Here is a 16,009-nt window from a genome sequence, read left to right as displayed (position 1 = left end):
AGCTGTAACCAGAGGTCAGCAGTGCTTAACACTGTGCAAACCCACACACACCCTCTCCCAACTGCTTTAATGTGCCTTACTCCCTCCGTATCCAATGAGCTTGTTCTGCCCTGCAACCAAATAAACATCCTTTGCAAGTGTCAGAACCAGGACCCTGCGCACACAGCTAATGTGAATTACCAATACGCCATGGCAGATACACAGACAATGGACAGTACCACAAACATATCATACAGCGCAGTCATTCAACAGTATAGGAATGTATCCCATCATGTAGATGTATATGTGAGTATATGTCCAGCATATAGGTACATACATATATAGAGATATGTCAGAAACATATCATGTGGCAACAAAGCATTACAAATGAATGAAACAAGATACACCAGCAATGCCTGTATTATGTAGTGGTGTTGCTCTATGTGATCTCAAGACTCCCTCAGACAGACGTGTCAGCCATGCATGCAAATAGTTGTACATTGGCCGTATACATCACTCTGTGCATGTAATGTACATTAACACAACAGTACCTGTCCAGTCATTATGTGTGAACAGTACTCTTGCAAGGTGCTGTGTGCAACATCATCATCATGATAAAGGTAAATAGGGTAACCATAGAAGGACCGGTAGTGTTGTGTGTACAATGGGGTCATCCTTATCACATGTACCTGGACCATGTAGGAGTGATCGGCATACCAGGATTGTGTGCCTAAGGGACAGGGGTGAGGATAACAGGAGTATGTTGTGATCTATATTACAAGGGTTTCATGTGTCCAGTGGGCACATGTGTGTAATGGACAGCTATGTATAGGGCATATGTTGCCCTAGGAGTTGATTGGCCTTATGTTTCCATAGGTGAGCATTGGTTGTAGGGGAAGGAGTGTAGGTATGGCCGTGGAGGATAGGTAGGATCACAGAAAAGACAGCATACAGGGATGGTATATGACACATGTGGGGGGGATACACCCCGGACAGGGATGGGTGTTTGGCATTCACAAGCCCATGAGAACAGTGGGACGGAGGTCCCCAGCCATGGGCACCTGCCACTGCACCTAAACAGCTGCAAAGGAGACAGTGCTGGTGGCTATCCAGGAGGGGCAGCATCACCCTCTAAATATGACACTCTGCCCTTGAACTGGCGTATCTGGCTTTGGAACTCCTTAGTGAGCCACTAACACAACACGTCTGGGACCACACAACAGCAGGCATGTACCTGTCTTGTCCCGCTCCCAGGGGGGACATGCTCCATCCTCAGTGGTGGTGCCACCAGAAGGTGGTGCAGAGCCAACAGAGGTTGATGTCTAAGGCTGGGCCCCAGATGTGCTAGTGCCTGGTGCCATGGTCAGCTGAAGTGGGACAGGAGGTTCTGCCAGGACCTCCCAACCCATTCAGCCTATGGTGTTGCAGTTTAAACCCACATATGGCTGAGTGATAGACAACAGCATACAGATTACCTATGACAGTATGCATAGATATCACCAGCAAACCACCACAACAGATGGTATAGATTTGCAGAGGGAGCACAACACATGCATATATACTGTATGCCATCTGTACAATGTGTAGTAGACGTGTGACCGCAGCTATGAACAGTTGCCCATTATTGGCTTGTCACTGGGAACCCCAGACACTGTCTGTCATACCACTGTCTCATGTGACACATGTCCAGTCAGGGATGCGATGGCAGTAACACATCCCTATTACCATGTATTGTCTGCAATCCTCACACCATGCTTCTGCTGTGCACAGATGTGTGTTCAGTGTGTAACACAGGAAACAAATGGTTGCACACACTGACCACTTCACAGATGGCCCTACAGATGGGGGTCCCTCATGAGCAGATTAATGTCATGTCTGTATTATAACATGCAGAATAGCCATTACCACACACACATGTTAAATAGGCAGTAGTCTCAATGCAGCATAGCTACTCGTACATGCTTTAGTCATGTGTAGCACATCACCCTCCTGTCTTTAGGTTATTTCCCACTGTGGAAAATGATTGAGGTACATCCAGATATCATCTGTGATGCTGTGTCAGAACACCACGTCCAGGTACCACTCACAGTGACTGTCATGGCCAAATAACAACATGTTTTCCCTAGATAGTGTACTGTGTTTATGATGTGGATGGCTATGGGAACACCATCACAGCTGTACCACATGCAATCAGCAAGAGGAGGACTGCAATAGGTGTAGAGGCCATCACCTGACCATGTCCATCACTTACAATACACATGCTGCTGCTGTGCAGGTGTACTCCTTCACATCCACCAGAGAGTGTGTGGGTGGGACAGGTAAAGTACACCAGGGAAGGGCTTGGAGGCTTAACCATAAGCATCATCTGCCACACGTCGAACAGTACAGGGGTCAAACCCCTGACTGACTACTCATTACTATTATATGAGCATGATGTTACTACATGTGCCACAAAGGTGACATGTTCTTGTGCTGTAAGAACATATATGTGTGTAGGTGAGTGACATCTGCAACAGAGATATAGTAGACATACACTAGGTGTGGTACACATGGCTGTCCACATGAACAGATGCCATTGTCACCACAACCTCCCTCTCTAATGGACTTGTATTGACACCTTTTCCAGGGCCACAAATACTCAACATAACTACTTAGTTTGCCACACTACAGTAATGCACAGGACTACATGTACCACAGGGGATATCTGGAGGTTCCCACCACCCCATAACTATGTTAGCAAAACAAGGTGCTGCCGGGGAACCCATGGCAACACCCCTGACCTGCTTGTAGAATTGTCCATTGAACAAAAAATAACTATTGTGTAAAAGTATCTCTAATAACTCACAACAAAAGTTGATACTGCCATTAGTCATGTTGGTAAATTGAGTTAGATATGCCCTGACATACTCTATTCCCTCATCATGAGGAATAGAAATGCACAAAGATGTCACATCTACAGTAAACATAATATGTTTAGAAGGATCAAACTGTACATTTTGACTAAATAATCTAATACTGTTCAGAAAATCCGACAAATCTTTAAAAAAAGAATCCATTTTCTGCATCAGTGAATTCAATACAGCATCAACCAACAAGGACATCCCCTCTGTAACATAGCCAGGGGCTGAAATGATAGGCCAAAAGGATGGATCTGCCATATTTTTATGTGTTTTGGGAACTCCAAATAAAACTCCCACTTTGAGATTTTCAATACTATAAAAATTAAGTTTTCTGGTCCAAATTCCCACACATTAAGCTGTCATACAAAAAACTGGAAATGTATTTGTAACATTTAATGATGTAATTGGCTCTTACTTTTTCATATTCTACTTCATTACTTAACATTTCTTCAATTTTCTGAACATAACTAGCTTGATTCATAATTACTAACATTGCACCCTTATCACTTTTCATAATCCGAACGTTTTTATTGTCAGACAATTCTTCCATAGCTGTTCTCATCTCACTATTCAAATTGTCAAAAAATACTTGTTGTTACCTTTAATATTTCTGCTTATATTTTCAGCTAGGTTTCTTATCTCACTTTCACAAGAAGTTTCAAAGACGTAATAAATGCAATAACACTGGATTATAATATGACGGTGTAACAAAAGGATATGTGGTATTATTAACATCTTTCAAGATATATGTTAGATTTAAATTTCTAGCATATTTTTTCAAATCTAAAACCACATCAACCACATTGGCCATCCTCGTTGGAACAAAGTTTACACCCAACTTCAGTAGCTTTATTTGAGACTCATTCAACACAAAATCCGATAAATTTAGAATATCACACTCTAACCTGGCCTTTTTTTTGTTTTTTATTTGTAGTCTGTCGACGAATCCGACAATAACTTCCCTTTCTTCCTGGTCACCATCGGCTTCAATTTCTGCTGTCTCTGCTCTTTCCCCACAGCTAAAAAAGGCCTAGGTCTAACTGCTGCTTCATTTTCAACAGTTTCAACAGCTTCCAAAGCAGAATTAAAAACACCACTAGAAATGAATCCAGCAAAGCAGCTAGACTCTTCCTTATTAGAGATGCTACTAATTCCTTCGCCATAATCATTCACTGAACAGTTACCTGCTGAATACGAAACTTCCATGACTGGACACACACTCCTTCCTCTATCATATTTAAGGTGGACCGGTTGTTGCATGTGTTGTTTGCTGTAAGAGGAAGAAAAATTCCGTTTGTCAGAACCTAAAAAATAAATTATAGGCAGCATCAGAATTATACATGGCTACATCACAATCTAATTTCTCGTTCTTCCTTTTGATAGCAATGCATTCATGTTGCCCAATGTCATCCAGAATGGAAACATATTATATTCTTTCAGTGAAAATAAGTTCAAAGTCCCTTTCGATACTTTGCTCCACCTTTATTATCTCATCCTTCCGTTCTTCCATGATATTTCTTTTGCACATGATTAACAATCCCAAAAAACTGATGCCAGTTGAATTAAAGAAATTTTTAAGCTTGGAAAAAAATTACTATCCTATTCTGAAGAAAGGCATAAGTGAAGATGGTGGTAATAACAATAATAACTTCTTCTTTCAGCTTTTCCCAGTTAGGGGTCACCACAGCGGATCATCTGTCTGCTCATGATTGGCAGTGGAGTTTTACGATGTCGAGTTGCCAGCCCGGTGCCCAACCTTCCACAGAAGGCACACACACGCACACCTACGGCCAATTTAGAGTGTCCAATCCACCTACTGCATGTCTTTGGGATGTGGGAGAAAACTGGAGTACCCAGAGGAAACCCACGTGACCACAGGGAGGATATGCACACTCCGCACAGAAAGCACCCCAGCCAAGAATTGAACTAGAAAACCTCTTGCTGTGAGGCGATAACCCTAACCGCTGCACCACTGTGGCCACCACTGATAATAACAATAATAACAATAACAATAAAAACAATGACAATATCCATTTATGTTTTAATTTACAAATGACCTCAGATGGAATACAGTTACTTAACATCATAGAGAAAAACTGGAAAATTATAGAGGGTAATTCAGCTTTGTTGAAAGCAGTAGGTCCTAAACCCAAGTTTGTTTATAGAAATGATTATAATGTGAAAACCATACTAGAGAAGGGGAGGGACATGAGTTTGATCTTTACCCTACCCTCTTTTCTGACAAACCTAAGGGCATGTACAAATGTTCTGGTTGTTCCATGTGTCAGTACATTTTAGTAGGACCATATATAGAATTTTCCCATTTAGATTATACTATTGGGGTCCCAAGAGTGTTTAATTGTAAATCTCAGCGGATTGTTTATGCGGCCATTTGTGACAAATGTCTGGAATTCTATGTAGGTATGTCCACCAGACATTTATTTAAAAGGATTAGGGAACACGTGTATAGTATAAGAAGGAAAGATTTTAACAATGCCCTATATAAGCATAATGTGGAATGTATAGGTTTAAATAAGTTTTTATTTTCCATCTTGGAACAAGGTCAATATGATAAAAGAGGGGGAGATTTCAAAGCCTATCTGGAACAAAGGGAAGCCAGATGGCAAATTAAATTGAAAGCAGATCACAAACCTGGTTTGAATTACATTATTAATATCAAATGTTTTTTTAAAAAATCGTAGGAGACATATATTGTAATAATATAACATATTCAGGTTGCATTCATTAAGTTTTTGTATGGTTGTTTTGTTGTTTTTACAACAATTATTTTAATTAGAATAATTAACTTATCATGACATCATTGTGTTTGTAATTGGACATGCTTTTTAAGTGTATTTGTATTGTGAGTTTATTGCTTCTGAGGAAGTCTATGTGCATGAAAGCAGTCATTAAAGTGGAGTATGCTAACCTTTTCTCTCTCCTGGTGTTCTAGAGGCTTGATATCTGGTGTACAGTTGAACACATGTCAAAGGTTAGTATAACAGTTATTGCCTGTGCCACATGGGCAGGTGAACCGCTGGGGCATGTATACCCTGCAACCTGATGTAGACCCATCCACATACATGCACACTGTTACTTGGCAACTGTGGGAGTAGACCCCTACCTAGGTATGTAGTTATACTGAAGTGTGTGGCTTACATTGCACACACCACACAGCGTTTAAGATGAGGTGTGTCCCAGGTTACATGTTACATGCAGAACATCCCAAGACATGTACAGTATGCTAATGGGGGATCTAATGGGTGTATATGAACAATGCATAGTGGGACATACCTTCATATACACATTAACAGTCTTATAACAGGCAGACACACATCTGAGAGACCAGGGCCTATCGCTGCTAACTAACTTGACCATGTGTCCAATGTGTTACAGGTAGGCTGCACACAGCACATGCATAACTGGCCTGGATTGTGGTATCAGTTACCTGTATGGTTGACGGTTACAGTGGTAACCATAATGTTGTACATGGGACATATACCGGTTGTACCTTGGTGCAATGACAGTGTACACAGCACCCACATCCCTAAGTGAATATTGTACTCCCTAAAACCCATGATGACACTCTGCCATACCCACCATCACACATTGGCCACAACTGCAGTACAACCCATAGTATGCCCCAACAGTGGTACTACAGGATATGCATCTAATGCACATGCCTCACCTATGGGCAGCAGCAACACTATCTCTACTACTGTGTGGCAATGGGTATTGCAATAGGAGTATGTGGCCTTGGAATGCTGTACCGTACAGATATATGGACATGCACACATACACACACTTGCCAGAATACAATGGGTATCCCATGCCTATCAACCCATTTGTACAAGACTGTTGTGCTGGTACTGCAAGGCTCATGTAGCCAGTATGGAGAGGAGCTTAACAGGGTACATGTACTGTCCCATACAGCAGCCACAACTGACTATGGCAATGGGAGCTGTGGTGGTTGTGAAGGCCCTCATTGAATTCCCAAGTACAGGTGTGCTAACACACAGACACTGCTATACTCAGTCATGCAGACATACACATGTGTCAGTACAGGGGTGCATTGCTGCAGGTGGTATAGTCCAAGGAGAGATGGGTTGTGTAGGGGTTGTGTATACAGTGGAATCCCGCCACCTGTCATGGGGCAGCAGACAATCTCTCGACAGACACTACTGTGGTGTCCCTCAGGGTGAGGATGACATGCATCAGCCAATCCTCCAGGTGCCTCCTGCACATGGCCACGGAGGTGATCAAGTTGACATGTATGAAAAATGCATTACAGCACATGGTTAGTCTCTGTGATTGAGACCTGTACCCAAGCATGTTCTGTTGACTGCGATGGTGTAGTGGAGGTAACTGTGCCATGTGGTGCGTATAGGGTGTCATCTCCTATATGTGCCAGTTCTTACACAGCTGGGCAGAAATGTCAGTGTCAATCAAGCTTAGGTTGCCTGTACATATCCCCAATGGATATCTACCATCTGCACATCAGTACAGGGACTGACAGTCATCAGGTTGGCAAGTAGCTATGGAGTAGTATGAGTGCGTTGACAGACGTTTGACAACAATATGTATGCCATAACTACATGTCAGAAGCCCTCACTATCATGTGCTGTACAGACAGTAGTCAGCAGTTACATTCCACATGTCGGATCATTACCCAGTAAGGAGTATATACTGTGACACAGCTCACACACCAGGGATACAACAGGGAGGCATCAGAGTCCAGCTATGCCTGCAGATGTGCCTGTTGTCAGTACTACATTTAGCTCTTGCCTGGGTAAGCACTGTCAACAGTAGTACTGCCATGATACACTACAGTCCAGTGTGACAACAAGTACCCTGGGCTACTACACCTGTATGTGACATATTCGCATGGATAACAGTGCTGTGCAGGCCTTATATATGTCTATTTCCACACATGACACTCACACCCCTTTCTACTGTAATGACAGCACATAGGTGCATGTATTTTACATGGCATTACATACATTTATTACAGATGTCATTATAGGTTCATAGGTTCATAGGTAGATAATAGGCTATCTGCCCTAGGGCATTTATAAGCCTAGCCAGAGTGTATTTGGCTTCCGCCTCCCTATTAGATTAGCCTACTGTGCCTCTGTAAAGTATGTCACAGAAGGTACCCTTTTAAGATTAGTTTACTGTGCCTCTGTCTAGCAGAGACACAGGAGAGATCCCAGTGGTGAATTTACGATTTCCCATCCACACATCCAAATTTCACTTGAAGAGGGTCAGTGAGGGGCTATGTCTAACATGAATTGGGATTCTATTCCAGAGTGAGGGGAACCTCTGGGAAATTAATCTGTCCCTCCAGCATGTCCCATTTATTTTTGTGCTGAGGTTTAGGTCCCTGGAGCGTGTAGCTCTAAGGGACTTGGATTTTTTGAGGTGGAGCATGTCCATTAATTCTGGGTTTGACATGACTTTGTACATCAGGCATAGATCGCCTCTGAGTAGGTGGTAAGCAACTGAGTAGAGCAGGAGTTTCTTTAGTTGAGCTGCATAGGACATCTGTTTGTAGCCCATGATCCTCTTGGTGATGTACTTTTGGGGTCTCTCCAGTTGCTGCAGGTGTCGGGTAAGGTACATCCCAAAAGGGGCATTGTATTCAATTATGGGCCTGATGAGTGATGAGTAGAGGGGCACAATGACCTCTCTTGATCTAGATGCGAACCCTTTCATGATAAGGTGGGCTATATAGAAGGTCTTTCTAACCACTTTGGCAACGTGATTATCAAAGGAGAGATTACTATCTACGTTGGTCCCCAAATCTCTAATTACTTCTTCCTTACTTAATGGATTACCACCTATGTGGTAATTTGTGTGCACCTTGTTTTTCCGAAAGGGGATGACTATGCACTTTTTAGCATTTAGCTTGAGGCTGTGGCTCTGGCACCAAGCACACGTCTCTGTGAGGCCCTTTTGGAGGATGCTTGTGTCAGCTGGAGATTTGATTATGGCCCTCAGTTTGCAGTCATCTGCGAACTTTGTCAGCCATAATCCCCCAGTGTTAGCCTGAACCTCAGAGAAGTATATACCGAACAAGAGAGGTCCCAGAACTGAGCCCTGTGGGACACCACTTGTAACTGGTTTGGATTCGGACATGGCACATGCGATTCTGACCATGTGGGTTCTATCTCTGAGCTAGTTTGCAACCCATCTTGTGATATAGGGGTTGATATTTAAGCTGGTAAGCTTATTTATGATACCCGAGTGGGGTATTGTGTTGATGTCTTTTGTGAGGTCCAGGTAGGCTGTGTGGACTACCTTGCCCTCATCTATGGCTTTGGTAACTGTTTCAAAGAAATCAACTAAGTTTAAGAGGCAAGATCTGCCCTTAACAAAGCCGAATTGGGTAGGGTCCAGTGTCTGGAGGCTCCCAATGTCATTGTTTATGAGTTCCATGATAATACGCTCCATAGTTTTACAGACCAGACTAGTCAAGCTTATGGGGTGATAGTTTCTGGAGTCCGTTGTGGCACCACCTTTGTGGAGTGGGACCACTGTAGCTGTACGCCATTCTTTGGGTACATATCCTGTAGTAAGGCTAAGTTTGAACAGTGACGTAATGTGAGGGTTCAGTTCTTCATGGAGCTCATGTAAGACACAGCCTGGGACACCATCCGGTCCCATAGATCCTGTGTTTTTTGCTTTGGAGAGGGCAGCTTTCACCTGTGCATCTGTGATGTCAGGGAAGTTGCATTCAGTTGGGATAGGCGTTTGCTCCTTTGCGGGGGGGGGGGGGAGAAGTTTGCGCTGAATCTGTCTGCCAGGATGTTGGCTATGTCTTTAGGTTCGGTATATTTTGTACTGTTATGCAACAATTCAGAGCATATCTGGGAGTTTCCGCCCATGTTCCTGACATAACTAAAGAAGGCCTTGTGATTATCTTTAGTGTCTAGAGCAATTTTTCTTTCGAAACTGGCCTTTGATGATTTTATGAGGGATCAAAGTTGCTAATACTGATCAGAGATGCCTTCCCTTTTTGGGATTTTGCTCTGTCATGTAGTAGCTTCCTCCTTTTGTTGTATAGCTTATTTATGGCCGGGGTCCACCAGACTGGTCTCCTGTTTTTGGAGGAGTGAGTCTTGGTTTTATTTGGGATAGCACGATCCATGCATTCCTGCAGGTGCTCACAGAATGCATTTGTAAAGGATTCTGCAGATTGGGGTGTATTATCCTCTGGCCCAGGGGCTTTGAAGGATTCCACCTCAGTCTTGAGAAGTGCAAAGTTGGCTTTTGAGAAATTCTTTACAGTGATTTCCTTGGCTGGGGGTAGGGACGGGATATGGATGTCCAGGGACATTTGTTTATGGTCTGATATTATCAATGAGGGGTTTACCTCTGGTGTGGAACATAGAGTCCCCATGTTGGTGATGACCAGGTCCAATATGTTGTTCCCTCTTGTGGGAGTGGTGACCAGTTGTTCCATTGTGTTAGAGTTTATAAATTCAAGGAACCGTAGGGAGAGGGTGTTTGGGCTTGAGCAGTTTTCCCAGTCACCCAATAACATAGTGTTTGGTGAGACCTTCATATTCTCCAGTGTTCTCAGGAATGCCAAGTGGGGTTCCTGTAATAGGGAGGGTGTTCTCTAGCAGGCTACATACTGAAAGGCAGTTTTGCCCACTGTTAGTTGCACATGGATGGTTTCCGATGCTTCGTGCAGTGCCACTAACCTGGAGGTGTAGGTATCTTTGATGAATATAGATACTCCCCCTCCTTTTGTGCTTCGGTCCGAGTTTTGGGGCCGAAACGCATGGTATGAGTTATAACCTGGTAGTGCTGGGGTACTCTCAGGAGCCTTGAACCAGGTTTCTGTTACTGCACAGACATCGATTTTCTCCATACTGAGGAGAGTCTTGAGTGCGTGCATCTTGAGGTTTAGACTTTTGGCATTGAGTAGTATTACCTTTAGTTTTTTTATCTTTGGGTTGTCTATGGAGGTGGGTTTATCCTTTGAGCCTTGCCTAAAAAAGGCACTATGGGGGTGGCAAGAGCCTTGGCCAGTATACGAAAGCCTAAGTGTGACAGGTGCAAGACGTCCCTAGCAAAGCAACGTGGCTTGTCGAGCATGTCATCCCAGGCAGACAGACACTGGATCCCCTTTGAATGACACCAATACTTTAGCCAATTGTTGAAACTGATCATTTTGTCTTTATACTGTGGCATCATTCTTGGTGAGGGCAAGATGCTACTCATGGTCAGGGTCATACCAGTCTGGGCTACATGGTCAGAGAGCTCCTCTATGTCTCTTTTCATGTAGTCCAGGGAGGTACATCTCCGGTCATTCACACCAGCATGGACAATGATGGAGTCATACTTGTACTTGCTTTGGAGTGACCTGAGTGCTTGCATTATGTGGCAGATCCTGGCACCCGACAGGCAGCTTACAGTGACCTTCTCCTTGTTCAGTCTGGTGAGCGGGACGTCAGTGTGCCGGACAATAGAGTCCCCTATAACAAGTGTATTTGGTGTGCTGTTTGGCCTTAAGGGCTGTGACTGTGAGGCACACTGATTTTGTGAGATATGTGATTTGTGGGTATTGTTGAGGAGTGGCTGTTGCTTGGATATCTGCTTAGGAGGTCTTTGCTGTTTAGGCAGATTTTTATTTAGAGCCTCCGAGTATGTTTCTGTGTCTTTATGTGTTGGGTATGCAGATGCAATAGGTCTGTGTGAGACTGGATTTGTGGTGTGGGTGGTTACCTTTTCCTCCTAACTGACTGTGCTAGTCTTGGGTTGAGAGAGCTCTACCTCCAGTTTGGCTGTGTAACTGCATCTCTCACATGTATTAGAGTTTGTTGGAAGGAGGAGAGGGTTGTCTGTATACATAAGGCAATTGTAACATTCCCTCAAAGTTCCCAGATTCACCAGCTGGACTGGAGAGTAACCTTGAAACTGACCCTTAGACATACCAGATTAGTATAGGGAACTGTTTTTTTACTGATCAGATTAGGGAAGGGAACTGATTTTTCACTTGATCAGGAAGGACCAATCAGGAGTCTAATACTTATGAGAAGTCAAGTGCTTTAGTTAGTTAGTGTTTCCTTATAAGAGCTGAGCAAATGCAGGGCTTTAGAAAGAGAATAGAGTGATTACTTTGAGAGTTTGAACAGTTCTAAGGGAAAAAGTGAAGAGCAGACTTTGTGGAGCCTGGAATAGATTAAACCTGTTTAGGCGGTGCTGCCTGATGCAGCTCAGTGCACAAAACCACGCAAAAAGAGAGTTGTAGGGTTTTAAGAGAGAGAGAGATCAAAGAGTTTAGAATTGATTCAAAATGGCCAATAAAACTACAGCCTCTAGGTATCGTATCCTGCTATATTATCCTGCCATATTATCAGACTGGGTGGTGTGAACTGATTACCAGGGCTAAGCCATGCTTAGCAAGTATCAACACTGCTGCAATATAACAGCTGAGCTGATTTGCACACTGGTAAGCGAAGCCCACACTGTGTAAGCACCAGTATGTTTACCCATAGCTTAGCACCGCTTAGCTTACTGCAAACCTGTGCAAACCCACTTAAAGCTGCTCAAAACTGCCTTAACCACTCTGTATACGACAGCCCTTGTTCTGCACAGCATCAAAATTAACAGCCCTTGCATGACTTGAACCCAGGACCCTGTACACTATAGTCACAACACTTGACTACTATGCCATGACCACTGTGAAGACAGCTGTTGTTTTACCAATATATCTGTCAATACACATATTGAGTAGTATTGAACAATTGCCTTTACTTCCACAATTGTGTAGTACTTGTTATTAATATGACTGTTGCATCACATATGTTGTTTTATCATAATGTACACATAGCATATACATACAGTGAGATACATCTGGGAGGGTATACACAACCGTGAGGTTTACACATGACAGGAATATGGGTATATACATATAATAGGTCAATATATGTCTACATGTACATACACATGTATACTCATACATATGTCTGTATACACATCTGTATAGTGCAACATATATATGGCCATGTGTACATCTCTTTGTATGTATATATATATATATATATATATATATATATATATATATATATATATATATATATATATATATATATATATATATATATATATATATATATATGTATATATATGTGTGTGGATATATGTATACATAGCTATATATGTATGCACATCCTATGTGTACAGATAAGCCTATTTATGTGGGTATATATGTAGATATCTATAATGGTATGTGCATACATATCTATTCTGAAATATGTATTACTGTCAATATATTTGTAGCTATCCATGCATATATGTGCATATGTATCTCTATTTGTATATTTGTAGACATATATTGCTCTGTATATGTATATATCTGAGTGTTTATATGTATATATAGGTACATATACATATCCATCTATTTATGTCAATATGTATATTTGTATATATCTATATAGATATATGGATAATTATATATACATATATGTTCACCATATGTCCTGAACATGGAGTGGAGCCCTACCTCAGCCCCAATAGTCCAAAATTCTTAGTGCAAGGGGATGTCAGGTATGTATTGCAGGTATATTTGTTGACTATTGCTACTGTAATAGGGATTGTCTTCACAGACATGGCGTGTGGGAGGTCAACTCTGGTTTTAACATGTGTGCCATTGGCTACTGACAGACATCCTAAGGACATCATAGTAAGGTACCACTGCTAGCACAGTAATGCTCCTGTGGACTACAGCAGAGATATGGCCAATATATGTGGATAGTCTGACACACTCTGTTCAGTCCAGAGATATACACAGAACCCCCTTAGTGCAAGACATGTGGACCAAGCCTGACAATATGGATGTTAACAGCCATGTAGATGGGTATATCACATACATACTGGTACATATTTGCCCCCCATAGGTTGTGCATTCACACACCCCTGTCTGTCCTGACACATAATAACCACTGGTACAGAGTTGCCATGGCCACATATTACCCACTAGTTAGTGTACAGCATCCCACTACTTTGTCTGTCATACATGACTGTTATGGTGGCCTGGCAGCAGTACATCTGGTATCAGGTATCTGGACATAACATCTCACTTAGTAAGTACACTAAGCTGCTAGGTATGTAACAAAGCACTGCACAGGCTACAGGCAGACTGCCACAACACTCACCTATAGTTCCTATGGGGGAATACACATGTACCTGCCTATATAGCATGCTCTACAGGCATGCACAGCACAAAGTAACAAATACCTGTGTGAATGTGCATAACCACAACCAATGTGAACACAGCCACAGCCACATATGGTAAGCTAGCATAATATTACAGTATATGGACTATCTGATCAACACCATCCTCATATGTACCACTCACGCACAAACCCTACATATACTGGGCCACTACACAGTGTGGTCCCGTGCCTGTCAGTGGTATGGGACATGTGTGTGTTTGGCCCTACAAACATGTAAGCTGATATGGTAACATACAGTGAAGCTGCATGTAGCATCAGACAGAACACGACCAAGAAAAATTATATCTACCACAGTCTGTACACAGGCCAAGGTACATATTCACAATACATGCACTATCGACAATCAAAATAAGTACACAGACCTCAGTACTGTGCACATAACCACAGAATGTCCAACTTATGTCCTCAAGTAAAACCCGTACTATACATAACATGTGTAGCAGTCTGATATCTCACTGGTGTGTTATCAGATATGATGTCAATAAATAAGGTGTACAGAACATATGCACCTCTTACTGCATGACATATGTACAAAGATTGACAGAGTTCCGGCTGGAGTCACAAACAGGACCAATATTGACATGTTGCTGTGATAACCTCCTACATTTACTGTTGTAACAGGGTTTGTTGTAACATATGTCCTATGAGGGATATGAAATCAGTAACTCTCATGGCCGTCACTATCTACTGACTGCAATCCTCACACTATGCTTCTGCAGTTCACAGATAGGTGCTCTGTGAGTAACACAAGAAACAAAAGGCACCACACACTGTCCAGTCTGCAGATGACCCTACAGTTGGCGGTTTCCTCATAAACATAGCACTGACAAGATAGGTATTAAAACATGTAAACCAGCCATATCCAGACACACCCTGTTAAACCAGCATTACAACAAATGCAGCATAGCAGCACTTACAGTCTGTAATCAAGTCAGGCACATCCACCTCCTGTGCGTTGGCCAGTTTCCACAGTGTATGTTGTTAGAGGTAAATCCCCAATCCATCTGTGATGCTGTTTGCCAAACAATAGATGTAGGTCCTGCTCACAATGAATGAAAAGGCCCAACGCCAACATGATGTTCCTAGATATTGGAGTATGTTTCAATGCAATTGGCTATGGGAAAGTTACCACAGCTTTTCCACATGTAATCAGCTAGAGGAGGGCTGCAATTTGTACAAAGGCCATCAGATGATCATAAGCATCACTCACAATACACATGCTGCTGCCTAAGCAAAGCAGGTGTAAGTCTCCACATCCACCAGAGAGGGAGTGCAAGAGGCAGACAGAGGGGAAAGATAAGTCAGAGAGGAGTGGGAGAGTAAAACGTAAGCATGTTTGTGTCACACCCCTACCAGTACAGGGTATCAAACCCCTGACTATGTATTGCTATCACATGTCTATGCAGTTATTGGATGCGCCACATAGGTTACATGTTGAGGAGCCCTCCAAATGTATATGTGATGCTGAATGACATCTGCAACAGTGATATGGTAGCTATACAGTAGGTGTAGTACACGTGCCTGTCCACATGAGCAGGTATCAGCGTCAACACAGTCACACTCTCTCAGGGACCCTTACACATTGACAGGCCTGTCATGGTCAGGAATACAACTCATCACTAGTTAGATTGCCAAAATAGAGTACTGTGCAGGTATCACATGCACCACAGGGGTTATCCAGAAGTTATATGGGCAAAGGGTATGTGGAGGCATCTGACATCAGACAGCCTGCTTCAGTATGCCAATGGGGGTTGTAGTGAGTGTGAATGTGGTCATAGGCATCATACACCACACACACAGACACAGGGTGCCAGTACTGACATGCATGGGTGCATTGCTTCACTGGTGTGTAGTGGTCGGCTGTGCCAGATGGCTTTAAAA

Source organism: Protopterus annectens, chromosome 1.part1 (genome assembly GCF_019279795.1).
Source record: "Protopterus annectens isolate FY-2018-M chromosome 1.part1, PAN1.0, whole genome shotgun sequence".
In the NCBI taxonomy this organism is placed as follows: domain Eukaryota; kingdom Metazoa; phylum Chordata; order Ceratodontiformes; family Protopteridae; genus Protopterus; species Protopterus annectens.
The sequence above is the reverse complement of the archived record's forward strand: the minus strand, read 5'-3'. Positions refer to the sequence as shown.